The sequence below is a fragment of the Oncorhynchus nerka genome, linkage group LG11, assembly GCF_034236695.1.
Source record: "Oncorhynchus nerka isolate Pitt River linkage group LG11, Oner_Uvic_2.0, whole genome shotgun sequence".
Classification (NCBI taxonomy): Eukaryota; Metazoa; Chordata; class Actinopteri; order Salmoniformes; family Salmonidae; genus Oncorhynchus; species Oncorhynchus nerka.
Window position 1 is genome coordinate 23,297,816 of NC_088406.1, and position 23,251 is coordinate 23,321,066.

The 23,251-nt window shown below is 43.0% G+C and overlaps 1 pseudogene; it reads right to left on the reverse strand.

The window, feature by feature from the left end:
• The window catches only part of LOC115137738 (period circadian protein homolog 2-like), a 31,436-nt pseudogene extending 8,869 nt beyond the window's left edge, over positions 1-22,567 (reverse strand).
• Positions 22,568-23,251: the final 684 nt, after the last annotated feature.

Consider the following 23,251-nt stretch of genomic DNA (forward strand, 5'->3'; position numbering starts at 1 on the left):
CGGGCTGTCATGTGCCTTATCGTGGCTTCCGTCTAGCCACTACCATAAAGGCCTGATTGGTGGAGTGCTGTAGAGATGGTTGTCCCTCTGGAAGGTTATCCCGTCTCCACAGAGGAACTCTAGAGCTCTGTCAGAGTGACTGTCGGGTTCTTGGTCACCTCCCTGACCAAGGCCCTTCTCCCCCGATTGCTAAGTTTGGCCAGTTTGGTGGTTCCAAACTTCTTCCATTTAAGAATGATGAAGGCCACTGTGTTCTTCGGAACCTTCAATGCTTCAGAAATGTTTTGGTACACTTCCCCAGATCTGTGCCTCAACACAATCCTGTCTTGGAGGTCTATGGACAATACCTTACTCCTTGCTCTGACATGCACTGTCAACTGTTAGACCTTATATAGACAGGTGTGTGCCCTTCCAAGACATGTCCATTACATTTAATCTACCACATTTGGACTCCAATCAAGTTGTAGAAATATCTCAAGGATGATCAATGAAAACAGGATGCACGTGAGCTCAATTTCCAGTCTCATAGCAAAGGGTCTGAATACTTATGTAAATAAGGTACTTCTGTTTTTTATTTTTATGAAAAGTGCAGAAACCTGTTTTCTCTTGTCATTATGGGGTCTTGTGTGTATCCATTTAAGAAGGCTGTAACATAACAAAATGTGGAAAAAGTCAAGGGGTCTGAACACTTTCCAAAGGCACTGTATATATAAACACACCAATGCTTCTTTACAGCTTACCGATCGCTTCAGTCCCTGACCAGTAGGTGGGGATCAAATAACAACACGGACTCCCTCATCCCCCTTCACATCCGTCAACTCTCCCTACCACTCTAATCCCCCTTCTCACTCCTCTGAGTCAGACTGTTAGAACTATGATCGATAGTTTTCTGCTCTATCTCCCATCTCGACCTCGCAGCAGAAGAAGGATTTCACCTGCATGCACTCTGTAGGAGACGATTCCATGAGAGAGCGAGAGAGAGGATGAAAATATATCCAAGCAGCCAGATGAATCCAGTTGAGTCTATTTCCAACAGCCTACCTGCTGCTCATCAATATCCACAGGATATGAGTGTAGATGTGCTTCCTCATGCATATGCATGTGTCCATGCCTCAGGACTACCTGGCCTGATGACTCCTTGCTGTCCACCTGGCCGTGCTGCTGCTCTAGTTTCAACTGTTCTGCCTGCGGCTATGGAACCCTGACCTGTTCACCGGACGAGCTATCTGTCCCAGACCTGCTGTTTTCAACTCTCTAGAGACAGCAGGAGCGGTAGAGATACTCTGAATCATCGGCTATGAAAAACCAACTGACATTTACTCCTGAGGTGCTGACCTGTTGCACCCTCGACAACTACTGATTATTATTATTTAACCCTGCTGGTCATCTATGAACATTTGAACATCTTGACCATGTTCTGTTATAATCTCCACCTGGCACAGCCAGAAGAGGACTGACCACCCCTCATAGCCTGGTTCCTCTCTAGGTTTCTTCCTAGGTTTTGGCCTTTCTAGGGAGTTTGTCCTAGCCACTGTGCTTCTACACCTGCATTGCTTGCTGTTTGGTGTTTTCGGCTGGGTTTCTGTACAGCACTTTGTGACATCAGCTGATGTAAGAAGGGCTTTATAAATACATTTGAATTGATTTACTGTACAGCTTGTATCGCTGAGTGCGTAGAAGGGAAGAGATACGTCTGCATGAGTAGAAGGGTCATAGGTACCTGTTCCAGTGCACATACTCCAGGAGGGCAGGCGCTAGGGTGTGGTGAAGCTGTAGAACACACTGACATCCTGAGGGGTCAGGAACTCTACAAACTTTGCATTGTACACTATCTTCCCCGTGATGAGAGAGACAGCCACAGCAAAAATATCCCATTGGACAAAACAAAAACCTATTAAAGGAGAATCCGTCAGAAAGGTATTAAAATGGCCCTGATCAGGAAAACCAGAGCTGTCATCAGGAGAGAGTCAGTCAGAAAGGTATTAAAATGGCCCTGATCAGGAAAACCAGAGCTGTCATCAGGAGAGAGTCAGTCAGAAAGGTATTAAAATGGCCCTGATCAGGAAAACCAGAGCTGTCATCAGGAGAGAGTCAGTCAGAAAGGTATTAAAATGGCCCTGATCAGGAAAACTATTTTTTTTTTTTTTACCTTTATTTAACTACGCAAGTCAGTTAAAAGACCAAATTCTTATTTACAATGATGGCCTACCGGGGAACAGTGGGTTAACTGCCTTGTTCAGAGGCAGAATGACAGATTTTTATCTTGCCAGCTTGCGGATTCAAGCCAGCAACCTTTCAGTAACTGGCCCAACACTAACCACTAGGCTACCTGCCGCCTCAATACACACACAGTCAAAGCCTCAGTCTACCCTTGAAGGCCAGGCCATTGAAGTCTAAGTGCCCTGGTCTTTATAGTATAGGAACAGATGACGTACTGTATACTTATTCAATTATTCTTTTTTATTTTTTACCATTCCCTGCCCTTTCCAACCAGACTAAGTCTCATACCAGTTCAATCCCATTCAACCATTTCTAAAGAGAGGTCCTAAAGGTGAGACAACAGCTATCCTGTTACATACATCTCTGTGTCACATTCTGACCATAGTTCCTTTTTTATGTCTCTATTTTGGTTTGGTCAGGGCATGAGTTGGGGTGGGCATTCTGTTTTTTCTATGTTTTCTATTTCTATGTGTTTGGCCTGGTATGGTTCCCAATCAGAGGCAGCTGTCAATGTTGTCTCTGATTGAGAACCATACTTAGGTAGCCTTTTCCCACCTGTGTTTCGTGGGTAATTATTTTTCCGTGTGTTTGTGTGCACCTCGGTTGCGTCACGCTCTTTGCTGTTTACCTGTTTGTTTTTTGGTTATTTCGGTTTCACTTTCATTAAAAGATGTGGAACTACATGCACTCTGCGCCTTGGTTGATTTATGACAGGGAGTTTGAGGATAGCGAGCGTGACACTCTGTCAGTGAATTTTTGACACCGACAGAGATGGCTGCCTCGCTTCGAGTTCCTAGGAAACTATGCAATATTTCGTTTTTTATGTGTTATTTCTTACATTGTTACCCCAGGTAATCTTAGGTTTTATTACATACAGTCGGGAGGTACTATTGGATATAAGAGCAACGTCAACTCACCAACATTCCAACCAGGAATATGACTTTCCCGAAGCGGATCCTCTGTTTGGCCCACCAGCCAGGACAATGGACTGGATCCCAGCCGGCGACCAGAAACAACGATGCCGTAGAGGGGCAGACGGAGCGGTCTTCTGGTCAGGCTCCGTAGACGGGCACATCGCGCACCGCTCCCAACATACTACTCGCCAATGTCCAGTCTCTTGACAACAAGGTAGACGAAATCAGAGCAAGGGTTGCATTCCAGAGAAACATCAGAGACTGTAACAATCTTTGTTTCAAGGAAACATGGCTCACTCGAGACACGCTATCGGAGTCGGTACAGCCAGCTGGTTTCTTCACGCATCGCCCCGACAGAAACAAACATATTTCTGGTAAGAAGAAGGGCGGGGGGGGTATGCCTTATGATTAACGAGACGTGGTGTGATCATAACAACATACAGGAACTCAAGTCCTTCTGTTCACCAGGCTTAGAATTCCTCACAATCAAATGCAGACCGCATTATCTACCTAGAGAATTCTCTTCGATCATAATCACAGTCGTGTATATTCCCCCCCCCCCCAAGCAGACACATCGAAGGCCCTGAAAGAACTTCATTGGACTCTATGTAAACTGGAAACCACATATCCTGAGGCTGCATTTATTGTAGCTGGGGTTTTTAACCAGGCTAATCTGAAAACAAGGCTCCATAAATTCTATCAGAATATCGATTGCGCAACCAGGCCTGGCAAAACCCTAGATCATTGTTATTCTAACTTCCGCAACGCATATAAGGCCCTCCCCTGCCCTCCTTTCGGAAAAGCTGACCACGACTCAATTTTGTTGCTCCCTGCCTAGCAGTGCCTCTTCAACCTCAACCCCCGCTGCAGGCCCAGATGGCATCCCCAGCCGCGTCCTCAGAGCATGCGCAGACCAGTTGGCTGGTGTGTTGGGTCTCGACCCCGCCCTGTGCAACTGGGTCCTGGACTTCCTGACGGGCCGCCCTCAGGTGGTGAGGGTAAGTAACATCTCCACCCCGCTGATCCTCAACACTGGGGCCCCACAGGGGTGCGTTCTCAGCCCTCTCCTGTACTCCCTGTTCACCCATGACTGCGTGGCCATGCACGCCTCCAACTCAATCATCAAGTTTGCAGACGACACCACAGTGTCGATGAGACGGCCTACAAGGAGGAGGTGAGGGCCCTCGGAGTGTGGTGTCAGGAAAATAACCTCATCCTCAACGTCAACAAAACAAAGGAGATGATCGTGGACTTCAGGATACAGCAGAGGGAACACCCCCCTATCCACATCGATGGGACAGTAGTGGAGAGGGCAGAAATTTAAGTTCCTCGGCGTACATATCACAGACAAACTGAAATGGTCCACCCACACAGACAGCGTGGTGAAGAAGGCGCAGCAGTGCCTCTTCAACCTCAGGAGGCTGAAACAATTTGGCTTGTCACCAAAAACCCTCAAACTTCTACAGATGCACAATCGAGAGCATCCTGTCAGGCTGTATCACCGCCTGGTACGGCAACTGCTCCGCCCATAACCGTAAGGCTTTCCAGAGGGTAGTGAGGTCTGCACAACGCATCACCAGGGGCAAACTACCTGCCCTCCAGGACACCTACACCACCCGATGTCACAGGAAGGCCAAAAATATCATCAAGGACAACAACCACCCGAGCCACTGCCTGTTCACTCCACGATCATCCAGAAGGCGAGGTCAGTACAGGTGCATCAAAGCAGGGACCGAGAGACTGAAAAACAGCTTCTATCTCAAGGCCATCAGACAGCCATCACTAACATTGAGTGGCTGCTGCCAACATACTGACTCAACTCCAGCCACTTTAATAATGGGAAAATTGATGTAATACATGTATCACTAGCCACTTTAAACAATGCCACTTCATATAATGTTTACATACCCTACATTACTCACCTCATATGTATATTCTGTACTCTACCATCTACTGCATCTTGCCTATGCCGTTCTATACCATCACTCATTCATTATTTTTTTAATGTACATATTCTTATTCATTTCTTTACACTTGTGTGTATAAGGTAGTTGTTGTGAAATTGTTACTTTAGATTACTCGTTGGATATTACTGCATTATCGGAACTAGAAGCACAAGCATTTCGCTACACTCGCATTAACATCTGCTAACCTGTCACGTCCTGACCTTTGTTTTAGTTTGGTCAGGGCGTGAGTTGGGGTGGGCATTCTATGTTTTATATTTCTGTGTTTGGCCTGGTATGGTTCCCAATCAGAGGCAGCTGGCAATCGTTGTCTCTGATTGAGAACCATACTTAGGCAGCCTGTTTTCCCACTATGGGTGTGGGTAGTTGCTCTCTGTTTTGTGGCTGCACCAGACAGAACTCTTTCGGTTTTATTTTGTTCTCTTGTTGTTTTTGTCATTCAGTGTTCTGTTCTATTAAATAATCATGAACGCTTACCACGCTGCGCTTTGGTCCTCACCTTCTTCCACCTACGACAGCCGTTACATAACCATGTGTATGTGACAATTTTTTTGACTTGATTTACACACTCACACACACACACACTTTTCAGAGACTTAATTTGAGTGTAAAATATGACATAGCTAGCTGCACGTCAGAATGGTCTGACATTCAGTTAATTTACCCCAACCTTACATTACATACATTAACCAGCTAGACATGAGCATACGTAGATGCCGGTATAACAATAGACCTTTGAAACATTACAAAACATAAAAACATAAAACACCTTCCCACAATAACACAATCTGCTGGCTTGTCCCACCACTACAGAAAGCACTGAGCTGGGCTGAAACACCTGCATTTTGGAGCTGCCTTACTTAAGAAAGCAAAAAAGAGACCATGTTTGTATGCGGCTTTATTAACTCAATGATTCATATATTTTTTTTACATTGTTTGCAAACTGATATGTGACACGTATTAATGCCAAAATAACATGCAAAACAGGAAATCCCCCCCCCCCCCCCCCATAAAAGTGTGGGGCTCAAAATGACGGGTCGCCACTGCCTGTAACGGCTAATGGAGCATCGAATGAGCCTGTTACAATCTACTAGCTATAAATGGAGATGGTCCAAAACATCAGTCAGTGGTGAAATTACTGTTATGTGAATTTTGTTATCAATGTTCATAAACTTCAATTAATTGTGGACGGACCACTAGAGGGCAGGCTGGGCTCATGGATAGTTGCCCAACAGAGCCTGGGAGACAAGGTAACCAGAGTCAATTAAGCACAGCTGACGGTACTAATGAGATACTCTCCTTCCCCTATAAAAGAGAGAATGGAACCAGAAGAGAAGGGGGAAACTATCTCTGGAAGATGGCCACCGAGAGAGAGAAGCTGTGCTGAAAGAACCACTAAGAGGGTGACAAAACCGTGATTTATGTTTGTTGTAGTTTAAAGATTATCCTATTGTGTTCTTGTTTCATCTGGAGAAGAAGATGTGTGTTTTTCCTTGGAAGATTTTTCATTGATTATGTTTGAATGTTTTTGTTGACATAATCTACTCAGTCTGCAACCCAGAGTTTGTAAGATGCTGGTTGAATGAAGCAGACAAGAGTCCCAGCCTACAAAAATCAGGGTGTTTATTCACAAGAACGTTCTAGTCCATTGTAGAAAAACATCCATTTTATACCGGCTCCTTACGCACATACCTTCACACAAACAGCAGATATCCTACGCACATACATACAAGTTCAAATCTTAAACTACGCCTTGCTTAGACAGTCTGTGTTTTTCCACTACACAGATACCTTGTTTATTCTGCAACATGTTTCATCATTTTCTGCCTAACAGTATCTCCCCTCCACAGGTGGAGACAGAATGTCCTGTAAGGAACACAGTATTCCAGCATGTCTGTCGATAGCTCCTCTTATCATTTGTTTCACACTTGCACTCTGCTTACATACTAAAAAGAAACAAAAGGTCCTTGTTCTAATTCTGACTAAAACTACACACATCAGATTAGAAATTTATGATTCTAATACATTTAATACAATTATATGGCTTCAGAGTGGAATTATTGAATCATTATCTTTAGACATACACATTATTTTATAAATTACAAATTGAAAAAAAGTGTAAATTGTCACTAAAGTTTTGATCAAACTACAATAAGTGATATAACTCAGATTACATTGTGCTTTAGTGGTCTATTGTTAGTTACTTTTATTTAACAGTAGTGCTACAATCCATGGTAGCCTACAATCCATGGTAGCCTACAATGAAAACAATAGAAAAAAGGGCTTACTTTGAGGTTTCTAAATTAACCTAAATGAACCTACATACAGGGCCGGCCCTAGCTTCTTGGGGGTTGAAGTGAGATTTGGTTTGGAGGCCCCCCACCTCGAGGAAAAAATATTTAATTAGTCCCCATCTTTACTGTGAAGAGAAAATGTGGCAGTTATAAAGCAAGTTTGATGTAAATCTACACATTTTTCCATGCGGCGGAGAGAAACATTTGCAGTTTTACAGGCAATTTCCTGCAATTCTGCATTACTTGTCATAGAGTCGAGATACATCTTTTGCAGTTTTTAAGCTAATTTCCTGCAATTCTACACATTTTGCATGACTTTTGCCATGTTAATATGATATCTGAGTGAGAGTGACTAACAAAATCAATGGGGCCCCCCTAGAGGTCAGGGCCCCTGGGCACTTGCCTTTCGAAGCCGGTCGATAATTCAACCATGATTAGATATGTTTAGATAGCTGGCTAGACTAACTTACCAATCTAAAAAATGTTAGCTGACATGGGCTAATTGAGTGACTGTCAGTGACTGGATATAACAAGAGAAAAACTGCTGATGCACAATCAAATTGCACCTTGTGTTTTCTACTATTCTAACTGTCAACAGTAAGTTGAGAACCAGACTGAGTTCTTAATTTTAAAAAATCACTGTTTATGTCACACAATACACACTCACACTATGACACATCCTTTTCGAGTGTCCTGTACCCAGAGACCGAGTGGACCTAGACCCCAGTGGGATCGGTGGGATTCCATAAGTAGGCTGAGAAGTGAGTCACTGCAGCAGAACAACTAGATGGTGGTTGTGTCTCTCTTACCAGCAGTACTTAGTGACAGAACAGATTTATTTAACCAGAAATCCTCTCCATTTAAAGCACACCCCAATATTACTGTACAATGTATTCTATTTATCGTAGATCTGGGAGCATCTCACCATAGGAACATTTATGGAAAGATATGATTAAGCAATGCAGTCCATGCAATATGTTATATAAAATCAGTGGTTAAATTACACAGTGGAAAGAAAAGGTACATGAACCCTTTGGAATTACCTGGATTTCTGCATAAATTGGTCATCAAATTTGATCTGATCTTCATCTAAGTTACAACAACAGACAAACATAGTGTGCTTGAACTAATAAGACACACATTTTTATTTTGGTTGTCTATATTGAATACATAATTTAAACATTCACAGTATAGGATGGAAAAAGTATGTGAACCCCGAGGCTAATGACTTCTCCAAAAGCTAATTGGAGTCAGGAGTCAGCTAACCTGGAGTCCAATCAATGAGACAAAATTGGAGATGATGGTTAGAGCTGCCTTGATCTATAAAAAACACTCACAAAATTTGAGTTTGCTATTCACAAGAAGCATTGCCTGATGTGAACCATGTCTCGAACAAAAGAGATCTCAGAAGACCTAGGATTAAGAATTGTTGACTTGCATAAAGCTGGAAAGGGTTACAAAAGTACCTCTGAAAGCCTTGATGTTCAACAGTCCACGGTAAGACAAATTGTCTATAAATGAAGAAAATTCAACACTTGTTGCTACTCTCCCTAGGAGTAGGCGTCCTGCAAAGATGACTGTAAGAGCACAGTGCAGAATGCTCAATGAGGTTAAAAACCTCTCTGGAACGGTAGCGTCCCACTTGGCCAAAAGCCAGGGAAAATGCAGAGCGCCAAATTTAAATAAATTACTATAAAAATCAAACTTTCTTGAAATCACACACGTAAGATACCAAATTAAAGCTACACGTGTTGTGAATCCAGCCAACATGTCAGATTTCAAAAAGGCTTTTCGGCGAAAGCAAACGATGCTATTATCTGAGGATAGCACCATAGTAAACAAAGAGAGAGAAACATATTTCAACCCTGCAGGCGCGACACAAAACGCAGGAATAAAAATATAATTCATGCCTTACCTTTGACAAGCTTCTTTTGTTGGCACTCCAATATTTCCCATAAACATCACAAATGGTCCTTTTGTTTGATTCATTCCGTCCATATACAGTATATCCAAAATGTCCATTTATTAGGACCGCATTTATTTGCCTCTCCAATGGCTTTCTGAAGTTGCTGGATATTGACAGGAACTGAAACACACTGTTGTACATGTCAATCCAGAGCCTTCCAAGCAGCCCATTGGGTAACATGTCTGATGGTTATACAGGCCATGGAAGAACTGGAACTTTTTCATCTCCCAGGAATGGTGTACAGATCCTTGCTGAAACATGAGGTGACGGCGGCGGATAAAAGGCATGGCAATGGGCCTCAGGATCTCGTCATGGTATCTCTGTGCATTCAAATTGCCATTGTTTTCGTTGTCCGTAGTTTATGCCTGCTCATACCATAACCCCACCATGACGCACTGTTCACAATCATGACATCAGCACTGCTTGCCCACGTGACCTAGTTGTTGTACGTATCAAATCAAACTATGTCAGTGTAGACCTTACAGTGATATGCTTACTTACAAGACCTTTACCAACAGTGCAGTTCAAGAAGAGTTAGGAAAATATTTACCAAATAAATTGAAGTAAAAAAGAATAAAAAAGTAACACAATAAAATAACAACGAGGCTATATACAGGGGGTACCGGCACCGAGTCAGTGTTCGGGGGTACAGGTTAGTTGAGGTAATTTGTACATGTAGTGTGGCAAACAACAGGTCAGCCACCAGGGGGAGACTCGTCAAGGCCTGGTGACAGACGGAGTATACATCATGAGACGATGGCTCCATCTGCTGGACATGCCAGGTCTCGACTGGCTCTCTGGCCTTATTGGGAGTTTGTGAGTAATCAAGGGCTGATTGCTAAACAGCTGTGCAAGGCCCATAAAGCTGCCAGAAGGGCAGCACACAGGGAGAGAGTGGGGGGGAAGAAAGGACTCTTGTATAGTTGGGGACGGTTGCAGAGGTATGAGGTCAGTTTTTGTGCCCGACCTGATACAGCAAGACCCGGAGCCCAGAAGACGGAATCCTGGAGAGGGTCTCATGGGGGAGACCTATCCTTTTCTTTTTTGATTTATTATTTAAATAAACACCCTTGAAACTGAGCTAATCCTGCTCTGTCCGTGTCTGATCTGTGTAAACGTCTTGACCAAACCCTGTGGTCTGCCACAGTAGGTAGGGGTGAAGTGACAATGTATAGATTAACAGCAAGCAGTAGCAGTGTACAAAACACATGGGGGTGTTAATGTAAATAGTCCGGTGGCCATTTGATACATTGTGGCTTCGGGGTAGGAGCTGTTAAGGAGCCTTTTAGTCCTAGACTTGGAGCTCCAGTACCGCTCGCCATGTGATAGTAGAGAACAGTCTGACTTGGGTGACTGGATGTACTGACATCTGACATGTACAGTTGAAGTTGGAAGTTTACATACACCTTAGCCAAATATATTTAAAATGTTTTTCACAATTCCTGACATTTAATCCTAGTAAATATAACCTGTTTTAGGTTAGTTAGGATCACCAATTTATTTTAAGAATGTGAAATGTCAGAATAGAGAATTATTTCATTCTTTAATCACATTCCCAGTGGGTCAGAAGTTTACATACACTCAATTAGTATTTGGTAGCATTGCCTTTAAAATTGTTTAACATGGGACAAACATTTCAGTAGCCTTCCACATGCTTCCCACTAAGTTGGGTGAATTTTGGCCTATTCCTCCTGACAGAGCTGGTGTAACGGAGTCAGCTTTGTAGGCCTCCTTGCTCGCACACGTTTTTCAGTTCTGCCCACAAATGTTCTATAGGATTGAGGTCAGGGCTTTGTGATGGCCACTCCAATAACTTGACTTTGTTGCCATTTTGCCACCATTTTGGAAGTATGCTTGGGGTCATTGTCCATTTGGAAGACCCATTTGTGACCAAGCTTTAACTTCCTCACTGATGTCATGAGGTTGCTTCAATATATCCACAATTTTCCTCCCTCATGATGCCATCTCTTTTGTGAAGTGCACCAGTCCCTCCTGCAGCAAAGCACCCCCACAACATTATGCTGCTATCCCCATGCATCACAGTTGGGATGGTGTTCTTCAGCTTGCAAGCCTTCCCCTTTTCCCTCCAAACATAACAATGGTCATTATGGCCAAACAGTCCTATTTTGTTTCATCAGACCAGAGGACATTTCTCCAAAAAGTATGATCTTTGTCAACATGTGAAGTTGCAAACCGTAGTCTGGCTATTTTATGGCGGTTTTGGAGCACTGGCTTCTTCCTTGCTGAGCGGCCTTTCAGGTTGTCGATATAGGGCTTGTTTTACTGTGGATATAGATACTTTGTACCTGTTTCATCCATCATCTTCACAAGGTCCTTTGCTGTTGTTCTGGAATTGATTTGCACTTTTTGCACCAAAGTACGTTCATCTCTAGGAGACAGAACGCGTCTCCTTCCTGAGTGGTATGACGGCTGTGTGGTCCCATGGCACGCTCCCTGAAAACTTGAAACATCTGTGGCATTGTGTTGTGTGACAAAAAAAAGCACATAGTGGCCTTTTATTGCCCCCAGCACAAGTTGCACCTGTGTAATGATCGTGCTTTTTAATCAGCTTCTTGATATACCACACCTGTCAGGTGGATGGATTACCTTGGGAAAGGAGAAATGCTCATTAACAGGGATGTAAACAAATGTATGTACATAACATTTCTGGTAACTTATTTCAGCTCATGAAACCATCCCTTTACATTTTGTGTTTATATTTTGTTCAGTGTGGTTGCACAATAGCTCCTATTCTGCATAACTGCAGGCTTCCGTGGTATCATTGATTAATGGACTTCTGATTGATTAGTCCATGACTGGAGCCGCAGGTGTCAGCCATGCCCAGGTATAAAGGTCACAGTGAAGAGAGCATTAATCAGGTGAACATGTTGGCATGTTTTTAACATGCGTATGGATGTGCAATGTATGATTTATGAACGTGCGTATAGGATTTGCCATGATGTGAATTGCTGTCTGAAAAATGAGCTAGTCTTGTCTATTCCGTTACTGGGAGAGGCCTAAATAAGTACCATGGCTCCCTCTGCTGGTCATTCCTGGAAGTCATATTTTGTAATACATTTTATTTAACTAGGCAAGTCAATTATTTACATTGACGGCATACCCCGGCCGAACCAATTGTGCGCCGCCCTATGGGACTCCCAATCACAACTGACTACTTTCAACCGAAATGTTTCTACTGCATTTAGCAAACCTCCTCTGAATCAAGAAGGTGAGGGAGCTGCCTTAATTGACATTCACGTCATCCGTGCCTGGGGAGCAATTGTTGTTAGTGGTTAACTGCCTTGCGACAGATTTTGACCTTGGCGGCTCAGGGACTCGTTTCAGCAACCTTCCGGTTACTGGCCCAAAGCTCCTACGTGCCAGGCTACCTGCCGCCCAATAAATTAGAGGGAGCATACTTGCATTCACACAGGACACCAGATATAACAGACTGACCCTAGCCCCCCGGCACATAGACTATTGCAGCATAGAGACAGACAGGGGTGGGTCGGGGGATGCAATTCTATTCCTGTACCCTTTATTTTATAATACCTCAACAAAAAATTGAATGTAGGGCTATTTTTGAACACTAGATCAAAGCTCAACAGATATTCCAAATGAAGTAACACAGGTCAAATCCTATTTGTCACATGCTTTATAAACAACAGTTATTTATTTTACTAGACAAGGCAGTTAAGAACAAATTTGTATTTACAATGATGGCCTAGAGGGAACAGTGGCTTATCTGCCTTATTCATAGGCAGAATGACAGGATTTTACCTTGTCAGCTCTGGGATTTGATCTAGCAACCTTTCGGTTACTGGCCCAAAGCTCTAACCACTAGGCTACCTGCTTCCCCATAAACAGTGAAATGCTTACTTGCGTGTCCTTTTCCAACAATGCAAGAGTTAAAGATAAAACATGTAATAAATGGAAGTAGTGACGCGAATAATAATAAAGTGTAAAAAAAATAACCAGTCAATGTGCAGCTGTTAGGAATTTTATGAAGAATGACTAAACAATATCTACATTTTAAATAGAACTATAACTAATGAAACTTATACTCTGTTTTATTATATCTGATTAATAACATTAATTCATAAGGAAGGGATTGTGGAGCATGAAACAGGGGGTAATTAAACTGTAATTGTGGGTTTTAAGTAAGCAGAAAGGGTCGTTAACCTATGGTTGAAGCTACTCAACTTAGCTCTGGGATGTTTAGATAAGGCAGAGAGTGTTTTCCTGGGTTTTCCATTATCTGGAACTGTCTTCTAAATAGTGATGGATGAAGGTGAAGATTCCAGAAGTTAATCTAGATAAGTGTGTGTTTGGAGTGAGCGAGCTAGTGGGTTGGAATAAACTATTGAACCCGTTCTGGTCCTGGTCGATAGGAGGAGGGACGTTTCATAACCTATGACATCACATTTTGTATATAAACTGTTGTTCGTGGTTACATGGCAGCGCGCTCCGAGAATAAATACTATTATCTAATTTCGATTAGACTGGTCTCTGTCTATTTTATGCAAATAAGAATCTTACAAATTCTCATAAAATAGACTAAGTGAATTCAATTAATGAAAACATATTGGAATTATGAAATTACATTAACAATTGGTCCTTTGAGCCGATATCCAAGACCTGCCTCTGTCGTCAGAAGGTTACGCCGAAAACTGTGCACGGGCGGGTCTAGTCCCGTTATTTAAAGACCTGGCCTCTGAATTGAGGTTAAAGAACAGGCCGGCATATGTTATCTAAGGTCAACATAGACGGTGACAGAATCGAACCGGCATTGCCTTTCCCAGTCTACAAGACGACGGTAAATAGTCTTTATTCTCGAATTTGGGAGGAATGATGTAAGTTATCTTTGATTTGATGTTCTAAAATTTAGAATTGATCAATAATAGGAGCTTCGCTATTTCAAACAGATGTTTTGGGTTACCTGTATGACCAATATACAAGGATTGTGTGTGACATGTGGTAGGTGCACTACCGTAAAACAAAAATTTAACTTAATAGATTCTGGCTTTGCTAGCCGAAGGGTTATTAAGGGTGGGATATAGTAAGTTTTGTTAGATAGGACGGTCGTTTTGTACAAATAGGATAGCCATTAATTCAAAAGACATACAGGTGAGGATAAATTAGGCTTGGTGAGAAGGCAAGGTAATCCTAGGCGAACGGAATAACTGAACCTATTCAATACTGAAAGAAATAATATCCAAAAAAGTGGGAGGGAAACTTAAAATAGCGGAGTGAGATTGGATAAATACAACCCGAGTTTAACCAGGGATGCATGTCCCCTGGGTAATAACTGATAGATGTGGAAGTGAGATCTAATGTCCGATCGATAGGCAAAGCTTTTGATAACGTTTCCAGGGAAGAGAAATCATAGAAATCCATACACGTAGATTGTAACTAGGTAACGATAAACAGCACAGACATAGATCATAGAAATACAGACACGTAGATTGTAACTAGGTAACGATAAACAGCACATACATAGATCATAGAAATCCATACACGTAGATTGTAACTAGGTAACGATAAACAGCACAGACATAGATCATAGAAATACAGACACGTAGATTGTAACTAGGTAACGATAAACAGCACATACATAGATCATAGAAATACAGACACGTAGATTGTAACTAGGTAACGATAAACAGCACAGACATAGATCATAGAAATACAGACACGTAGATTGTAACTAGGTAACGATAAACAGCACAGACATAGATCATAGAAATACAGACACGTAGATTGTAACTAGGTAACGATAAACAGCACAGACATAGATCATAGAAATCCATACACGTAGATTGTAACTAGGTAACGATAAACAGCACATACATAGATCATAGAAATCCATACACGTAGATTGTAACTAGGTAACGATAAACAGCACAGACATAGATCATAGAAATCCATACACGTAGATTGTAACTAGGTAACGATAAACAGCACATACATAGATCATAGAAATACATACACGTAGATTGTAACTAGGTAACGATAAACAGCACATACATAGATCATAGAAATCCATACACGTAGATTGTAACTAGGTAACGATAAACACCACAGACATAGATCATAGAAATCCATACACGTAGATTGTAACTAGGTAACGATAAACAGCACATACATAGATCATAGAAATACATACACGTAGATTGTAACTAGGTAACGATAAACAGCACAGACATAGATCATAGAAATCCATACACGTAGATTGTGAGAGCGGTAGAAAGTGAGAACACACACATGGAAGAAGAAAAATAGACCGAGGCCTAGGAGAGATTTCCAGTATTATAAAGGGGAAAATGAAAAGAGAATGTGTATAAGAGATGAGTTCTTGATGGCGGTGCTGGAGGACAGAGCAGCAGGAGGAGGAAACAGAGAGAACGGGACTGGGACAGAAAAAAGGATTGTGCGGCTGTAAAAGTAAGAGGAAATCTAGACGTAATTTATAATTTTGTACAAAGCCTAAGGTTTTCCATCAAACTAATTATCAGTACGTGATTAATGTGATGTAGTAAAGTTTTAGAAATATGTTGCATGAGTAAACATAATCTACTTTTATTAAAAGGCACAAGATCTGTTTCCTAGTCTATAAATGTCGATTTTTTTGTTTGACTGCTAATTAATTTGGAATGGGAGAATAATAGCTGGAACCTTTTAAGTTAGGGCTATTTTTGTAGTCTCGATGTTGGAGTTACGAATACAGACAAATGTAAAGTGGGTTTATTTTGCGGAGAGTCTTGGGTATCCATATTGCATTCGTGGTTCAGTGGTACAATTCTTGCCTGCAATGCAGGAGGCCGTTGTTCAGTTCCCGGTAAATTATTTGACTAAAATCAGAGTTTTTGATTGTAATTAAACCATTTGTATGTTTTGCCTAGAAAGTTATAGTCGCTAGTGTTTGTATAAGAATTGTATAAGACATGGATGTATAAATCCATAAAATAGCTAGGGGTAAAGTTACTAGGGAACAGGACAGAACGGGACTGGGACATGGATGTATAAATCCATAAAATAGCTAGGGGTAAAGTTACTAGGGAACAGGACAGAACGGGTCTGGGACATGGATGTATAAATCCATAAAATAGCTAGGGGTAAAGTTACTAGGGAACAGGACAGAACGGGTCTGGGACATGGATGTATAAATCCATAAAATAGCTAGGGGTAAAGTTACTAGGGAACAGGACAGAACGGGTCTGGGACATGGATGTATAAATCCATAAAATAGCTAGGGGTAAAGTTACTAGGGAACAGGACAGAACGGGACTGGGACATGGATGTATAAATCCATAAAATAGCTAGGGGTAAAGTTACTAGGGAACAGGACAGAACGGGTCTGGGACATGGATGTATAAATCCATAAAATAGCTAGGGGTAAAGTTACTAGGGAACAGGACAGAACGGGTCTGGGACATGGATGTATAAATCCATAAAATAGCTAGGGGTAAAGTTACTAGGGAACAGGACAGAACGGGACAGAACGGGACTGGGACATGGATGTATAAATCCATAAAATAGCTAGGGGTAAAGTTACTAGGGAACAGGACAGAACGGGACAGAACGGGACTGGGACATGGATGTATAAATCCATAAAATAGCTAGGGGTAAAGTTACTAGGGAACAGGACAGAACGGGACTGGGACAGAACAGGACTGGGACATGGATGTATAAATCCATAAAATAGCTAGGGGTAAAGTTACTAGGGAACAGGACAGAACGGGACTGGGACAGAACGGGTCTGGGACATGGATGTATAAATCCATAAAATAGCTAGGGGTAAAGTTACTAGGGAACAGGACAGAACGGGACAGAACGGGACTGGGACAGAACAGGACTGGGACATGGATGTATAAATCCATAAAATAGCTAGGGGTAAAGTTACTAGGGAACAGGACAGAACGGGACTGGGACAGAACGGGTCTGGGACATGGATGTATAAATCCATAAAATAGCTAGGGGTAAAGTTACTAGGGAACAGGACAGAACGGGACTGGGACAGAACGGGACATGGATGTATAAATCCATAAAATAGCTAGGGGTAAAGTTACTAGGGAACAGGACAGAACGGGACTGGGACATGGATGTATAAGTCCATAAAATAGCTAGGGGTAAAGTTACTAGGGAACAGGACAGAACGGGACTGGGACAGAACGGGACTGGGACATGGATGTATAAATCCATAAAATAGCTAGGGGTAAAGTTACTAGGGAACAGGACAGAACGGGACTGGGACACGGATGTATAAATCCATAAAATAGCTAGGGGTAAAGTTACTAGGGAACAGGACAGAACGGGACAGAACGGGACTGGGACATGGATGTATAAATCCATAAAATAGCTAGGGGTAAAGTTACTAGGGAACAGGACAGAACGGGACTGGGACATGGATGTATAAATCCATAAAATAGCTAGGGGTAAAGTTACTAGGGAACAGGACAGAACGGGACTGGGACATGGATGTATAAATCCATAAAATAGCTAGGGGTAAAGTTACTAGGGAACAGGACAGAACGGGACTGGGACAGAACGGGACTGGGACATGGATGTATAAATCCATAAAATAGCTAGGGGTAAAGTTACTAGGGAACAGGACAGAACGGGTCTGGGACATGGATGTATAAATCCATAAAATAGCTAGGGGTAAAGTTACTAGGGAACAGGACAGAACGGGACTGGGACAGAACGGGACTGGGACATGGATGTATAAATCTATAAAATAGCTAGGGGTAAAGTTATTAGGGAACAGGACAGAACGGGACTGGGACAGAACGGGACTGGGACATGGATGTATAAATCCATAAAATAGCTAAGGGTAAAGTTACTAGGGAACAGGACAGAACGGGTCTGGGACAGAACGGGACTGGGACATGGATGTATAAATCCATAAAATAGCTAGGGGTAAAGTTACTAGGGAACAGGACAGAACGGGTCTGGGACAGAACAGGACTGGGACATGGATGTATAAATCCATAAAATAGCTAGGGGTAAAGTTACTAGGGAACAGGACAGAACGGGACTGGGACAGAACGGGACTGGGACATGGATGTATAAATCCATAAAATAGCTAGGGGTAAAGTTACTAGGGAACAGGACAGAACGGGACTGGGACAGAACGGGTCTGGGACATGGATGTATAAATCCATAAAATAGCTAGGGGTAAAGTTACTAGGGAACAGGACAGAACGGGACTGGGACAGAACGGGACATGGATGTATAAATCCATAAAATAGCTAGGGGTAAAGTTACTAGGGAACAGGACAGAACGGGACTGGGACATGGATGTATAAATCCATAAAATAGCTAGGGGTAAAGTTACTAGGGAACAGGACAGAACGGGACTGGGACAGAACGGGACTGGGACATGGATGTATAAATCCATAAAATAGCTAGGGGTAAAGTTACTAGGGAACAGGACAGAACGGGACTGGGACACGGATGTATAAATCCATAAAATAGCTAGGGGTAAAGTTACTAGGGAACAGGACAGAACGGGACAGAACGGGACTGGGACATGGATGTATAAATCCATAAAATAGCTAGGGGTAAAGTTACTAGGGAACAGGACAGAACGGGACTGGGACATGGATGTATAAATCCATAAAATAGCTAGGGGTAAAGTTACTAGGGAACAGGACAGAACGGGACTGGGACATGGATGTATAAATCCATAAAATAGCTAGGGGTAAAGTTACTAGGGAACAGGACAGAACGGGACTGGGACAGAACGGGTCTGGGACATGGATGTATAAATCCATAAAATAGCTAGGGGTAAAGTTACTAGGGAACAGGACAGAACGGGTCTGGGACATGGATGTATAAATCCATAAAATAGCTAGGGGTAAAGTTACTAGGGAACAGGACAGAACGGGACTGGGACAGAACGGGACTGGGACATGGATGTATAAATCTATAAAATAGCTAGGGGTAAAGTTATTAGGGAACAGGACAGAACGGGACTGGGACAGAACGGGACTGGGACATGGATGTATAAATCCATAAAATAGCTAAGGGTAAAGTTACTAGGGAACAGGACAGAACGGGTCTGGGACAGAACGGGACTGGGACATGGATGTATAAATCCATAAAATAGCTAGGGGTAAAGTTAATAGGGAAAAGGACAGAACGGGACTGGGACAGAACGGGACTGGGACATGGATGTATAAATCCATAAAATAGCTAGGGGTAAAGTTACTAGGGAACAGGACAGAACGGGACTGGGACAGAACGGGACAGGGACATGGATGTATAAATCCATAAAATAGCTAGGGGTAAAGTTACTAGGGAACAGGACAGATAAGACAGTAGCAGTAGCTTATGGGGTTAGTGTGAAAGTGTGCGTGACATCAGAATGCATGTGCGCGAGTGTTGTGTGAGTGTGTGGGTGGGCGTATGTAGTGTGTCTGTGTTGGGGTGTCAGTGTAAGTATGCACATCCAGTGTATGTGCATAGTCAGTGCAAGAAAAGGGTCAATGCAGGTCGTCTGGGTAGCCATTTAGCTTGGGGTTTGAAGCTGTTCAGGGCCTTGGTCTTCCTTTCTTTTTGATGTTCAGGGTCCTGTTGGTTCTAGACTTGGTGCAATGGCACCGCATGCCGTGCGGTAGCAGAGAGAACAGTCTATTGCTTGGGTGGCTGGAGTCTTCGACAATTGTTTGGACCTTCCTCTGACTGCCTGGTAGAGGTCTTGGATGGCAGGGAGCTCGGCCCCAGTGACATACTGGGCCATACTCACCACCCTCTGTAGTGTCTGGCGGTCAGATGCCTTGCAGTACCAAGCGATGATGCAGCCTTTGAAGATGCTTTAAATGGTGCAGCTGTAGAACCTTTTGAGGATCTGAGAGCCCATGGCAATTCTTTGCAGCTGCCTGAGGGGGAAGAGGCGCTGTCGTGTCCTCTTCACAACTGTGTGGGTGTGTGTGGACCATGTTAGTTCCTCAGTGATGTGGACACCAAGGAACTTTAAGCTCTCAAACCACTCCACTAGAGCCCCATGTGGACGGGGGCGTGCTCGCCCCTTGGTTTCCTGTAGTCCACGATCAGCTCCTTCGTCTTGATGACAATGAGTGAAGAGGTTGTTGTCCAGGCACCACAATGCCAGGTCTCTGACCTCCTCCCTATAGGTTATCATAGACCATAACAGACACATTGCACACAGATTTACAGAAGGCAGGAAACCCCTCAATATCACACAGGCCTCCTACGTACCCAGGAGACCAAGATCGAGGGCTCTAACCACATTACCATTCAATGGTGGTGGACATTGAAAAGGAAATTGGTGTCAAGCGTGAGTCACTGGCCAAACACCACAAATACACATCTAATGGCTTGTGATTATTAGACACCCAGGATCTGCTACTCTGGCTTGTCACTAATGTTAGGATTTAAGGCTGTCATTGACCTGGTTTGGTATTCACAGACATCAACACGGTCTGCTCGGACTAATGAATTCATTCACCTGATTGGTAACTTTGAACAAGGGAAGGATACATATGAGAAAGGTAGACAGGCCCTCTGAAGACATCTGTGTGATGTGGAAAATGGTCTTATACAGGACTTAGGGCCGTCAACAACTTGTTTGGCCTTCACTGACGTCAAGAGTCAACAGCTGTGTTTTGACGGTGAATACAGTACTGAGGAAGATTCAAACAGAGCGAATGGGTTCAACTGGGGTCTTCGTCATCATTCCCACTGGAAACACAAAGAGCAAGAGTAGTTATTTCAACTGCAGACAGAGAATAGGGGACAAACACAAAATACTTGTTGTGTGGGAAGAAAATTGAATAAAATTCCCCGTTTAAATTCAGAGTTCTTAAAGTAAACAACTGTTACCCAAGCTAGATTGCTGGGGAAATTATAAAATGGTAATCATTGCGTAAATGTTCGCAGACAAACAACAACCTATCAATCATGATATTTGCAGGTATTAACAACAGCTAAATAGCACCGTGACCTACCTGCCATCTTCAAATTGAATCCTGTTAGCCGTTTACCCACAACCAAGTTCTATTCAGGATGCATATTCTGGCAATAAGGGTCATTGGCTACTCCACCATGTACGGCATCACCACCACCACATGACATCAGCAAAGAGGCATGTTGGTCCCCTCCAGCAGAGCAGAGATGGGCCCCGCAGTGGGCCTCCTCCCTCCCTCCCTCCCTCCCTCCCTCCCTCCCTCCCTCACACAACCACAGTGGAAAGAATGGAGGATATCTTGGTCTGGAATCAATCTGCATTCATCACAGTATCCCAGGCACAGGGACCAAATCTGTGCTCGTCATTGTGCCCTGCAAAGTTGTAGTATATTTCCTGAACATCTTATTCACAGACACACTGGCACTGCAGTGATTGAACGAACACACACTGTTCCATGTATTACAAATGGAAAATCCAGTTAGATGGAAAATAACTTTAATAAAACTCATATGAAAACAAAAAACAGTGAAAGCATAAAAGCCTGTACATTTGACCATATTCAGTGTCTGAGAGACTTAAGAAGGCTGGTGGGGAGAAATACAGCAACAATACATATGAACCCACAGTGACAACCATTATAGCCTCAGGCATTAGGGCCCAAGGGTTCATTTACATCATGTAGACTCCTATACGGATATTGCACAAAATCAAAACAGAGAGCACCTCATGACAAAACCAGGAAGTAGCTTTGAATCGCAGTGTTACGCCCTCTGCTGGCAAACCCCTCCCATAGGTCTTAAACTCCGCCCAATTTGGCTGATTTAAAAAACAAATACACTGAAAAAGAAAGCGACACATTTTGCACACAAACATTCAATTTCTGAACAGATTCTTTAAAACACAGTAAAAACAAACCTAAATCAACTGAAGGTTTTCTTTGTTTTGGTCCTAAAAGGCATTTTAGTAACATGCTTCGTTTATTCATTGTGGTTATTGTCATGTGAGCAGCTTGGTGCTTTGAAAGACTAGATCTGACATCCGTAGGCAAGTCTATGTCTAAGACCGAATCTCCATGGGGCCGTGATAATGCCTCCATGGGGCCGTGATAATGCCCCCACGGGGCCGTGATAATGCCTCCACGGGGCCGCGATAATGCCCCCACGGGGCCGCGATAATGCCCCCACGGGGTCGTGATAATGCCTCCACGGGGTCGTGATAATGCCCCCACGGTGTCGTGATAATGCCTCCATGGGGTAGTCTGGTGATGACTCACCCATTGTGCCTGTTGTTTGTCCAACAACAACCATAACTTGATTAAATGGAACACAGGAATGTTACATCCACATTCCAAAGCAGGAACACAAAATTAAGTTGTAGAAACATTTTAGGCTCTCTTCCTTGTATTTCAAATGGTTCCAGTATTTGATGGTCTAATTCACCCCATTTCTCAATGGCTGAAGTTGCGTAACCGAATTGAACTGCCCCCCACTGGACACCTCTTCTCTAGAGCTAAACCACCAAATCAATGTTAACTCCAATGTTAATTAACTCAAATGTTTTCCTACAGTTTGTTTTACTCCAAGTAGGATAACAGCCTTCATGAGAAATACTATAATATTGGTAACCATCTGGATATCACTGGGATAGTCTATTCAGTGTGGAGAGCATGCACGGCAAATCTGTGTATCCCAACACCGGGACACAGTGTCCTTTGCCCCAGCTTGCTGAGCACTGCTTTTCCAAAGTTGTGCTAACATTAGTGAGGGAAATAGCTAGCTACTAGGAGGGGACAGCATTAGTGAGGGAAATAGCTAGCTACTAGGAGGGGACAGCATTAGTGAGGGAAATAGCTAGCTACTAGGAGGGGACAGCATTAGTGAGGGAAATAGCTAGCTACTAGGAGGGGACAGCATTAGTGAGGGAAATAGCTAGCTACTAGGAGGGGACAGCATTAGTGAGGG